Raw genomic sequence first — 12,517 nt, forward strand, 5'->3', positions numbered from 1 at the left:
AAAAGATATTTTCTCCTCTCGTCCACTATGAACTCATGCATTTATTCATTTAGGAAGGATTGCCTCAACACTCACTGTGTGCATGACACTGTGCTAGATGCTGCCAAGAAAAAGATTTGTGAGGGGTGCTTGAACCTCTGAGAGAAAGAGACATGTGAGGGAATAATAATGAAATGGTGACCTGGATATGATAAAGTTGGAGGGTCAAGTGAGAACAAGAGAAGACACGTGATCAACCATACCCAGAAGTCATCCAGAGAGCAACATGTTTACATTTGGCTGTGGGGGATTTTAAAAAGGACAAGGCATTCCTAGCAACAACAGGAGCAGAGGCTTCAGGGGGACACAGAATCATGGGATACCCTGGATCTTCTCAATTTGGTATGATGAAAGCACAGAGTACTCAATAGCAGACAGCAGAAGATGGGGTTGAAGATGGTGACAGGTCGACAGGGACATGATCTTCATATGGGAAATTCATGTCCTATATGTTGATAATACCCCCCTTTCTCTCCCCTTAAGATTGGGCCAAAGAGGAGGTGATCAATACAAAAACATAGAGTAGGGAGAACTTGTCCGTGGGGACAAACTCTGGCTGAGTAAAGCAGTAAATAAAATTCACAGGTCTCCTCAGAGGGAGTGAATGCCTGCAGCCCCTATGTATAACACTTACTTCTAGTGGGTGACACATATATTTGAGAATGTGTCTTTAGGTGTTTGTTAATTTTTTTCCTTCTGTTTCTATATCCTAAGAAAGACGTGCTATGCTTCTGTTTCACTATATTGAGAAAGAGCTCTATTTTTATAGGAAACATATGACTATATGGAGGAAATGTGCCTTTCATTCAAATTACCATATTTGGAGAAAAATAAGCTTGTTTTTGGATCCAAATAGCTTAACCCAAGACCATAGAACATCTGATCACATTGTGTACTAACTGGGAACAAATCCAGCATTGATTGGAATGTGTCCTCCCAAACTCTGACTTTCAAAACTCAGCCCTAAGTACAACATTGGGATATGAGAGTCATTGGGAAGTATTTAAACCATGAGGGCTCTGCCCTCAAGTGGGTTAGTGATACTGTAAAAATGGCTCTGCTCTACTGCCCAGTAGAAGCAGTTTGTCCTTATTTGGGCCCCTCTGCTTCCTGATGTGAAGATGTAGCAAGAAGACTCACTAGATGCTTCCCAACCTCCAGGACTCAAAGAAATTAATTTCTGTTCTTTACGCTCTGTCCAGCCTCAGATATTCCTAGAGTAGCCCAATACAGACTAAGACATGTGGAAGAGCCAAACATCCAACTCAGACATGTAAGATGAAGGCAAGAGCTTAGTGAGTGGTCTCTCATCTGAAGTCAGAACCTTGGGAGCTAGTCAGGCTGTCTTCCTTCCCACAAAAAGGATCCTTTTCTTATCCTGACTTGGTGGATGGGTGCAGAGGACTGTAGCAAGACAATCAAATATTTGAAGACTATAGGACACCTAGAGCATAATAGTGAAAAGTGTTCTAAACTGTCACCGAAGCTTTTTTCTCGGCTGAAGTCTGAAGTTGTAGTCATAAGAGGGAAGTTTCTCCATGTTCTCAGAGCAGGCGAGAAGGAAAGCCAAGATGAGTTTTCTGGCAAAAGAAAAAAAAAAAAAAAAAGAAAGGAGAAAGCACATTTCCCAATAGCCTACTGTAAACCAGCACCTCCAACTCAATAGTTAGACATCTATCCTTACCCCTCTGGATTCGCTGCCAGCCGCCTGCAGTAGCTATCCCCAAGGATCAAGGCCACAGCTATTTATTGAGTGTCTAATATGTGCCCAAGGGTGCCCTAGTTTCATTACCCTTTGCTTTTTAATGAAGCAACATTAACTTTTAATTATCAAGTTAAAATGTCCCTTAGCTCTCATGGGTTTCTATATTCTGGCTTAGTCCACTCTTAGCTGAGAGCTCCTTGATTATTTTGCTTCATCTCCCCACTCAAAATGCAGCTTCCCAAAGACAGTCCAGGCACTCTCTGCAGGAGCAGGCATGTGAGGTGGTCCCTCAGGGGGAGAGAAAAGCAGAGGCTTTGGATATAATGAGACATGATTAGAATCCTGGTTCAGCCCTACAAGATCTTAGCAAGCCACAGTCTCTGAGCTTTTACTGAGATCACGATCTGTCTCCTTGGTGGATTGTTTAGAGTTGGATGAGCTAATTGTTGTGAGAATGGCTTATAAACTATGTAAATGTGCAAGACAGTGGTCATTGTCAATAGCTTTCCCATTGAATACGGAAGAAATTTACACTTCTCTAAGGTGGATCCCCAAGTTCCTCTCAACTCTGTCAAGCACTTGCCCCTGTCCTTCACTCCTCCCAGTTCTCATCTCACATGTAATTTCAGGTAAAATGCCCATCTTTCCTACACGGTTTTAAGCTCCAAGAAGGCTACATGCCCTGTGCCAAGGAGAGTGCCTGTGTGTACTATCACTGTGAAATTGAAAAGAACATATTGAGAGTCTATAAACTTCTAGACACTGTGTTAGGCATTAAGCCAGTTACCTCATCTAACTTCACACAATCCTGTGTGTTGGGAACTGTTATCTCTAATTTCCAGAGGGGAAACAGGGAATCTGAAAGGGAAACAGATTCTACTCCAGGTCATCAGGCTCACCCTTGGTACATCTGACACTGAAGGTCTAGTCTACCAGCCCTCTGAATCACTCTGCTGCACTGACTGCTCTTCTATGGTCACTGTCATTTCCGTGGCCATCACTGGAGTCCACAGACATTGAGACAATGGAGGAGGAAGCATAAATAATGAGGACCTACTTAACCTTGATGGCCTGTTACAAACCTGCTCTTTCAGTGCCAAGCCTCCTGCTCCCGGCTTCTTTTTTCCAGGCCTGGAGAGAAAGGAGGAAAATGGAAGCAGGCAAAGGCTCTTTCTTCCTGCCAGGCCAGGTATGGGCCTCCCTGAATCCTTAGGAGGATGTAGCAATGTCTGCTGTTACCTGCAGATCTGACTCTTCACTTCTAAGTAAAGTTACACAATAAGAGACACATTGGAAGTAGGGAAAGGGAGTTGTTCCTTCTCATCTTTCTGTTACTGGAACATTTTCCCTTCTTGAAAACATGGCACTTACAGGTTACCCTGGTCCTGGATTTATTCTTCTGAGCCAAAAGGAGTTCACAGATGCAGAGTTTGGGCTGTTTTGAATAACTTGAGATTAAAAGTTCAGTCACTGGTCAGAAACATCCAGGGTGAATCTCAGCATTGCAGTTTGAAAGTTCTCCTTGCCTCAGTTTCCCATCTGGCAGCAGTGCTCACCTCATATCTTCATTAGAGTGAAGGCAGGGCCAGACCCAGGAAGGGCTCCTTAAGGGGCAGCTATGTCTGTGGTGTGAGGGTCATTGAAAGTGAGGGCTATGGAGCTGGCTGGCTTGGGTTCTACTGGTTGTCAATGTAAGTGATGTGGGACTCTCTCTGCATGTGATTTACCCTCTCTTCCTTAGTTCTCTCATTTGTAAGTGGTGTTTCTATCTGATAAGTTTGTGGGACTGGCAATGACTGATCAATGTCTGGCACATGGTAAGTCTTCGTTGTTATTATGCCCTGAGTAACTCCCCTGTGGCTCATCTTAGTGTAGCCCTGACATGTACAGTACCCTGCCGCAGTATGCCTTGCCTACCTGCTGCCTGTGGCCATGATCCCCAACTGGGTATCATTCCATATGTTCCATTTACCCCCAGCTCTTGCAATGATACCTAGCATATAGGAAATTCACAGTAAAAGTTCAAAGACCATTAATTAATTTATAAGTGTTTGAATAAAAGGACATTTAAAAATATATAAGAATTCAGAGAAAGGTACTAATAACTGTTAGCATTAAGGGGACTTGTCTGTCAAGAGACCATTTGTGCTGAACAGTAAATGATGAACAAGATGTTACCAGGTAGTAAAGGAAAGGTAGCTCGGGATGAGATAGAGGGCATGAGAGCACCTAAGAAGTGCTCGAGACTCTGCCAGGCTGGTGGGTATGAGACAGAGAGAGAGCAGGAGATGGAGTCCCGAGGCCTAGCTCCTTGGTCCCTAGACAGTCTATCTGGATTTCTTACATGGCTCTTCTCCTCCATTGTGGCAATGCCTACTGTTCAGCCATGTTCAAGACATACATGACAAAGGAAGATGTCAACATGCCACTTCAGAAAGTTACACTGCACACAATAGATGACCTTGACACTGTTTTGTTTGTTTGATTGTCTTCTGAGACACAGTATTGCCACATTGCCCAAGCAGTCTTCAAACCTGCTCCCAAGTAACCCTTCTACCTTAGACTACAGGTGTGTGTCACTGTGTCCAACCACTTCGTTATTAAGCAGTCTTAAATTTTCCAACTTTCAGAGATATTTTCACTTTTAGTAGAACTAACTGGAAAATATGTCAATTGATTTAAAATGTTTTTATTGGTTTGTGTGTGTTTATTTGCCTGAGTTCCACAAGAAAAAAACATCTTCTAGGGGTGAATCTTAGCTAAGACATTATCAAGATGTTTTCTAACATTTCTAACTCCTCCTGTGCACACACTCACTTTTTGTTTTGTTTTGTTTTGTTTTGTTTTGTTTTGTTTTTTGAGTATCTGAGGCCAGCCATGCTCAGATGGATAGTTCCTTAGCTCAGAGGTGAAGAAGCTTTTCTGGCATGGGCTTGGCTATAATCAAACCATTTCTTGCTAGACTGCAAGCTCCTGAGAACAGAAAAATAGAGAGAGGAGCCTTGTGGTAAGCTGCCCTGGTTTCCACTCACCTCCAGTTCCCTCATCTACAAAACAGGAATGGTAACACAATTCAGCCTTCTCCATCTATCTTTACCCAATCCCAGCTTCCTCCTCATCTCCAAACCTGTCATAAATCCCCTCTGCCCTTCCAGAACTGGAGTTCCTGGGATCTTCCTTCATTTGACTGAATGTGAGATAAAGACTGAAGCACTCCCCCGGGTGAAGGATTCAACACCTTGGTATCAGAATACCAAGCTCAGTTTTTGGCTTGTGCAGAGTAAGATGAAGCAGCTCTGAATGCAGAATGAAAACCCAGTTCCTCCCTGGTGTCTAAAAGAAAGTGAACTCCACGCTAAATTATGTTGCAAATATGCCCCAAGGTAGTTTTAATTTTATTGGCACTGATTTTAATTTACTCTTTAGGCCCCTGATTGCAGGATGAGCTGTTGGCTGCTGGCGAGGGGACAGCCCTTCATCACTTGGTTTTAATTAAGGTTCTTAAGTTTGGAAGGAAAGAACAAAGATGTCCCTTCCCCCACTTCTATTCTCATTCCCAAGTTATAATGAAGGGCCCTGCATCTGCGACAAACTCCTAGTTCTATCTAGGCTACAGAAAATAAGTTATTTGTCTGCAAAATATAGAAAATAAGGTATTTGACTTTATGGGGAAAAAATCCCACAAAAACATGAAGATGGATTTGATCACTAATTAATTCACTTGTCCATTTATGAGTTGTGTTTTCTCATTTCTTCCTTCATCAAGCTTTAATAAGAGTCTATATGCCAGCCCTTGTCCTGGTCCTGTGGATTTTACATGATGATCCTTGCCCCCAAAGAGTTCACATCATAATGAAAGATGAAAATAAGGAATTACCAGGTCATTAATGGGGCTACTCACTTAGCCTGAAGCCTAAAATAAGGCCTTTTAGGAGATTGAACCCAGGGCCTTGAACATACTAGGTAACTGCTCTACTACCAAGGTATCTCTCTCTCTCTCTCTCTCATTCATTCATTGATTCATTTTTAGACAATATTTCTCTCAGTTGCCTGGGCTGGCCCCAAATTTGTGATATTGCTACCTTAGCCTCTTAAGTATCTGGGATGACAGATATGTGCCACCATCATGCTCAGCAAAATAAAGCATTCTAAACCAAGATTTTTACTAATCAAAATGAATAATACTATCTTTTAAAACAAGCCTCAAATCTCAGTAGTTTTCATATTTTAGTATGGTTCGTGTTTGTGCCTCACATCATAGTCTGATGCAGGTCTTCTGATCTGTAAGTACTGATTCAGGGAAGTAGGTGAATGAAAAGGAGGACATGATTACTCCTAGATCTGGTTGAGAAGAGAGGTTTTATTGTAGATATGAGGAAGATAACAGCCAGAGAGGCATCTGGAAGGATCCAGACTGAACTGGGTCATGAAAGGAGAGGGAGAATGAGAAAGAAAATGACAGAGGGAACAAAGAGAACACATGGGACCCAAGAGAGTGTGTAGCCAAAATGGCTGAGTTACCTGGGAAAGAAAAGATGGGGGAGGGGAAGCCCAGCCATTGTGCTGAAAGGTTTAGGGGAGGAGGAGGAGTGAGAAGTGCTGGGAAAAGCCACCATTACTGAGGGAGACTTGTCCCAGGTTATTTTAGGACCTGACAATAGGCTGGTTTTTTTCTTACAATATCAAAATATTTACAGGTAGGTTCCATGAAGAATGTGAATATGGTTGATTGTATGTAAAATTTATTATCAGCCCCACCATGGCAGTATCCACTGTTGCTTACATCCTATTTAATCTCAACTGAATAGCAAGAAAGAATGACAAATGTCTTCCTTATACAGGACAGTTAAGCATCTGTTCAGTGTGTGCCTTAAATTCCTAGTCTTGGCCAGAGTTAACTACCTATGTATAGGAACAATATATAGGTAGAAGAAGGTTGTGTGTGGATTCAGAGATAAAGATGATGAGCTCAACAGTTCAAGGTTCTCCAGGTAGCTCTGTGTGACAGAAAATGAAGAGAGCTGATTCTGGAATCAGTGACCAGATCATGCAGGAGTTTAAAAGCTTATTCAAGGGATTGGTATTGGTGAAATTATTAAGGCCACTCCATGTAGTTAAAAGGGAGGTTTATTTTGTAGGGTAACTTACAAATGAAGGGATAGGTTGCAAAGTCTGGGAAAGGTATGGCACAGTCCTGCGATGTTCTCTGGAGAACTCTGCTCGGTCTACCTCCAGCGTCCAGGGTCCTGGAACCAAGAGAAGCCTCTCCTCTTGATCCTGGGTCTTCAGTGTCCTCCCTCAGCCCCGCCTTGTAGGCGTGACCACTACCGAAGCCTCAATGGGGGTTGGAACTTCCAGGCCAAGGCTAGAATGGCTACCCACTACAGATTGGTCTCTGTCCTGAAAGCAATAAAGAACTGTAGACTAGTCTTAGCTAGAGCAGTGAAAGTGTTTGCATATGAAAAGACCACTTTAAAACATCAAGGGAATCTATTAAGAATTGATTATAACAGTAGACCAAGCAAGAGAAGATGACAATTTGGATCAGACCTGTGCCTCTCCCAAGGAACTCTTGGGAAGTTCTATCTGTCACCTAGATTGGCCATAGAGTAACAAGTACTGCTGTCAATATCCAAAATAGAAGCTATACAAACAACGAGTGACTTGCATTAATTGAGGATGAGAAGTACTAATAAAAAGTTTAAGGAAGTCTCTTTTTCTGTCTCATCCATTTGCCATTTATTTTCTACTTATGTCTATATTTTATTAATGATTTCATACATGCATACTTTTGATATTCGATCATATTCACCCTTGATTTTTCTGCTAATGACTTCCAGATCCTCCCATACCCCTTCACCTCCTCTTTCTTATTTTTCAAAATAACTTTCCAAGTTCAATTTGGTTTTTTGTTTATTTGTTTTGGTTTTTGTTTTGTTTTGTTTTTTTGTTTGTTTGTTTTTTCGAGACAGGGTCTCTCTGTGTAGCTTTGCGCCTTTCCTGGAACTCACTTGGTAGACCAGGCTGGCCTCGAACTCACAGAGATCCACCTGGCTCTGCCTCCTGAGTACTGGGATTAAAGGTGTGTGCCACCACAGCCCGGCCCCCAAGTTCAATTTGTGCTGCCCATACTCTCGTGGATGTAGAGTCATCCATTAGAATATGGGTGACTTATACTATTAAAGAAAACTGACTCTTACTTCCCTAGAAGCCATTAACTATCAATAGTGCCTCACCTGAGTGTCCTGAGCATACCCATGTCCATGCTAGAATGTTGACTGGCTAGGTCTCATATGGTTTTGGGCAAGCAACCAAAATGTTTGGAGTTCCTGAGTACAGAGGACACTGTTTTGTTCTACTCCTTCCCAACCTCTGGTTCTTATAGTTTTACTGCCCCCTCTTCCTCAATGGTTCCTGAGCCTTGGGGATAGCATGGAATAATATACATGTCATGATATAGATGTTGTGGTTGAGCATTCTACACATTTATTCTTTGCATTTTGATCAATTGAGAGTTTCTCAATCATCAACTATTCACTGCACAAAGAAATTTCTCTGAAGGGGTCTGATAACTGTACTAATGTAGGGGTAGATAGATATGAATTCAGAGGGAAGTTTGAGACTATGACATTTAACAGAATAATTGATAGCATGTTCACCTTGGGTGACTGTGAGCTCTTCAACCATGGGTTCTTGACCAAATTAACAGTACTTTGCATGTATTTCCTTATGTGAAGTAGACCTTAAATCCAATCAGAAAGCAGTGGTCACCTCCATAATATTCCTGCCTCTATTGCACACGTGGACGTATCTTGCTATGCTGGTCATATTGTAGTTCACAGTGTTCACAGCTGGGCAAGAAGTGGATGACTTTATTCCTCCAGCAGCCTATGTACTAGTACTAGTTTCTGGTACTACAAAAACTTATCGACAGGGATATAGCTTCCAGCTTGATTTCTCCATGTCATTTGTCCAAAGTGTTTGGTGTTGTAGTAGGTAGACATTCCAGCCTTGGCCTGGAAGTTCCAACCCCCATTGAGGCTTCGGTAGTGGTCATGCCTACAAGGCGGGGCTGAGGGAGGATGCTGAAGACCCAGGATCAAGAGGAGAGGCTTCTCTTGGTTCCAGGACCCTGGACGCTGGAGGTAGACCGAGCAGAGTTCTCCGGAGAACACCACCGGACTGCGCCATACCTTTCCCAGACCCTACAACCTATTATCCCTTCATTTGTAAGTTACCTCACAAAATAAACCTCCCTTTTAACTACGTGGAGTGGCCTTAATAATTTCACCAATATGGTGTCTTCAGCACTAGGTCTTACTATCAAGTTCTGATGGACAACAAAGAACAGTGACAATAGCCTATATTATTTGGGGGGCCCCCAGGTCACCCTGATGAAGAGCTTCAGGGAAGTATCTCAAGCCTTCCAGTTAAACTCCTTTATATGTATATGTGTGTGTAAACATATACTAGTATAAATATATACTTATAAATAAATACATGCACATACTGATGTATAGGCATGTGTCTTCCTTCATATATATATGAATGATGGTTAAGGAATGATAGGTTTCCATCATATGGCTTTTTCAAACCTCCTTGGTGTTAGTTATCCCTCTCCCTCTACCCTCCTCTGTCATACCAACCCATTCACTTAATTTCAAATGGAAATACTTAAAGATAAACAAAAGAATAGGAAACAACAACAAAAAACAAACAGTGAAAGCAGTTATGTCTGGGACTCCAAAAGAAAAGGATGATAAACAAACTAAAGTGAAAAGAAAATATGATAAAATATTTTTATAACACATAAAGGTGAATTTATATAATATACAGCTTCTATAAATCAATAAAAACAGAGAGAAAGAGACAGAGAGAGACAGAGCCTAGTAACTCAATCCTAAAATGGGCAAAGAAAATAAACAGTCATTTCACAGAAAATGCAAATAGTTCTTACATATATGAAAAGAAGTTTAACTAGATAATAAAAGATAATTGCACTAACAGAAATTCACATTAAAACTAATCTTAGTTATCATTTCCCACACATCACAAGTGGAATATTTCAAAAAGTAAAATTGCACCCATGTTGTCAAGGTGATGAGGTGCTGATACACTGTTGGGAGGGTACTGGCCCTTCTAAGGGAGTCTGTTAGAATTTATCAGAATTTTAGATGTACATAGGATCTTAGTGATTCCATTTCTATGAATCCAGTATATAATTGCATCTGTATAAACTTCTGTATGTGCAAAGCCCATCACCAAAGCACATCTGGTAACAAGAAAAGATTGAACACCCCTTAAATGTTTATCAGGTAGGGAGTTAATGAGCTGTCAGAAAGAATGAAGCAACTATTTGTTGAGAAAAAGTTATTCCCAAGACAAGGAAAAAAATTTTAAAATGGGGGGGGCAGACCTGGACAGTAAGATTAGGGTATTACCATTTTGGAGTGGGGACACTATTTCCTTGTTTATATACAAACTGTCTCTGGAAGAGTACATGCCAACCTGACAGCAAAACTGTATGATTGCCGGATGGAGTGGAAGGGGTAATTTCCACTGTAAATTATGTCATGCCTCTTAACTTCGGAACCATATGTGTCAATCAGTTAAAATTCACCTGCTGGTAATTTAAAGTGAAGTCATATTAGCCACCCAGTGTGAGAATGCCAGATTTGAGAGACAACTGATGCCATACCCAAGTGGTTGTCAGTAGGGCTTGGCTCTAATTCTTACTCCATCACCAGCTTGCCAGCCAGCTTTACACAAGCAACCTCCCTACTCAGGGCTGATTGGAGAGAGGTCAGAGGGCCTGATTTTCAAGACCTTTATGTCCCTGGCAGTCTAAGCTATAAATTGCAGTTTTTCCTCACACATTTCTCAAGTCATCTCTCTACCTCTTCCTTTCCTCTGCAGCTCATCAAAAGCTCAGAGGAAAAGACAGACAATCGAAGAAAATGAAATTGCAAAGATGACTTTTATGGGCTCCTGTTGGATCATTGTGTATTCCTCCTCCAAAGCTGAAAATGATGAGTTTAATATCACACAGAGAACTGCATCTTGTTGCCCTCAGAAGACAGTGTATGCTACCCAGAGAACCAGGAGCTCAGCAAGATGTAATTCTTAGCTCCAACTCTGAGGCAAATGAAATGACAGTCATCAAGCTCACATTCTAGAAGCAACATGGATTTTATTTAGCTATAACTTCATTTGAAAGTGTCCCAAGGAGGGAGAATCCTCCCACATGTGGACTTTTCTTCTTTCCCAGGTCTATAAAACAGAACAAAGATGGTTAGGTGACCAGGCGTGGCAAGTGTTGGTCACAGAGGACAAGTCAATTTTGTCAGGATTCAAGTCCCAGTTATTCTGTGAGCTCAGGCAAATCTTCTTCATATTTAGGGCTTTGTTAATCTTAGTAGTATTGGTGTGTGTGTGTGTGTGTTTGTGTGTGTGTGTGTGTGTGTGTCACACATTTAGTTGACATGTAAAAAGAGGAGAATCATTATATTTGAGAGACACTGAAGATCTAATGTCCTAAAAGTTCTCTTGTTTCTGTCATTCTGTTGTGGTGTCTGGTGTCATTTCCTGGTGTCTTGTATACCATCATTCTGCCAACAGTTCTGAGCATCCTGCACTTACAGGCACTAAGCCCTTTATAGACAACTCCCCAACTTCAGGAGATAATATCACATCAAGCTAGGAAGTGTCTTAACTATACAAGCAGAGAGAGTCTCAGCAATGTCATTTATAGATTAAAAAGCCTCCCCTGCCATGAACTGTTTGTTTGTTTGTTTGTTTGTTTGTTTGTTTGTTAGTTAGTTATTGGGGAAAGATGTGACTTCATAAGAAAAGGTTAAATGAAAGAGCTAAATAATACTTGATGTATAAAGCTTCTAGGATGGCGCCTAACATTCCTTAGAGATGCACAAAGTGATGGCAAGGGCTACTGCTATGTTTGCTTCCTAGTATAACTCTGAGGTTAGAATCAAAATACATGTTTTTCAGATTAAAAATATCCCCCAGCTAACAACTCAGGGCTAGTGAAGTTACTATAGCCCCCACTTCCAAAATACATTCTAAGTATTTGCCCTAGACTCGCAGAAAAGTGTAGTCCTTATCCCTCCCTCACCAAAGAAACTTCTCTTTACAACAGATGGAGACCATTATAGAAAACTACAATCAATCAAAATGCAGAGTTATGGAGACCTGATGGGTAGATACACCTATAAAACATTCCAGCACCTAATGCCCAGGGATCATTGCAGAAGAGGGAATGGAAAGATTTTTATGAGCCAGAGGATCAGAGAGTTTGCTGTGAGACTCTGTCTCCTCCCTGCACCCATAAAGGGTCACCAACATGACTGCCTAAACATGAGCTGAACAAGAACAACAATAGATATGCCGAAGTGGACAGGGGCGAAGACCACAAGGCTTTAATCCTATATGAGGAACTACAGGCAACTAAGGAATGTATAGAGTAGGAGAAATAGTCTTTCCTAGGGAAGAACACACTAATACATACACATATATGCGTGTAATAACAACTAATGAAAACAGAGAACATGAATTTGAAAGAAAGCAAGAAGAAGTATAGGGGAGGACTTGGAGTGAGGGAAGAGGGGAGAAATGATGTAGTTATAACCTCAAAATAAAAGAAAAAAGTTGGTTTCTTGTTTTGTTTTCAATCCCAACGGTCACAGTGGGAACACAATTTACACCAGGCTCCCAGCTAGAAATGGAAGTTTAGACAAAATTGCACGAATGCCCAATGTA

The 12,517-nt window shown here is 41.4% G+C and overlaps 1 protein-coding gene across 3 annotated transcripts in view; it reads left to right on the forward strand.

Annotated features, from left to right (window-relative positions):
* LOC118577112 (BEN domain-containing protein 5) overlaps window positions 1–12,517 on the forward strand; it is a 1,024,598-nt gene that overhangs the window by 959,821 nt on the left and 52,260 nt on the right. The window lies entirely within an intron of this gene.

This window comes from Onychomys torridus, chromosome 2 (genome assembly GCF_903995425.1).
Source record: "Onychomys torridus chromosome 2, mOncTor1.1, whole genome shotgun sequence".
Taxonomy (NCBI): Eukaryota; Metazoa; Chordata; class Mammalia; order Rodentia; family Cricetidae; genus Onychomys; species Onychomys torridus.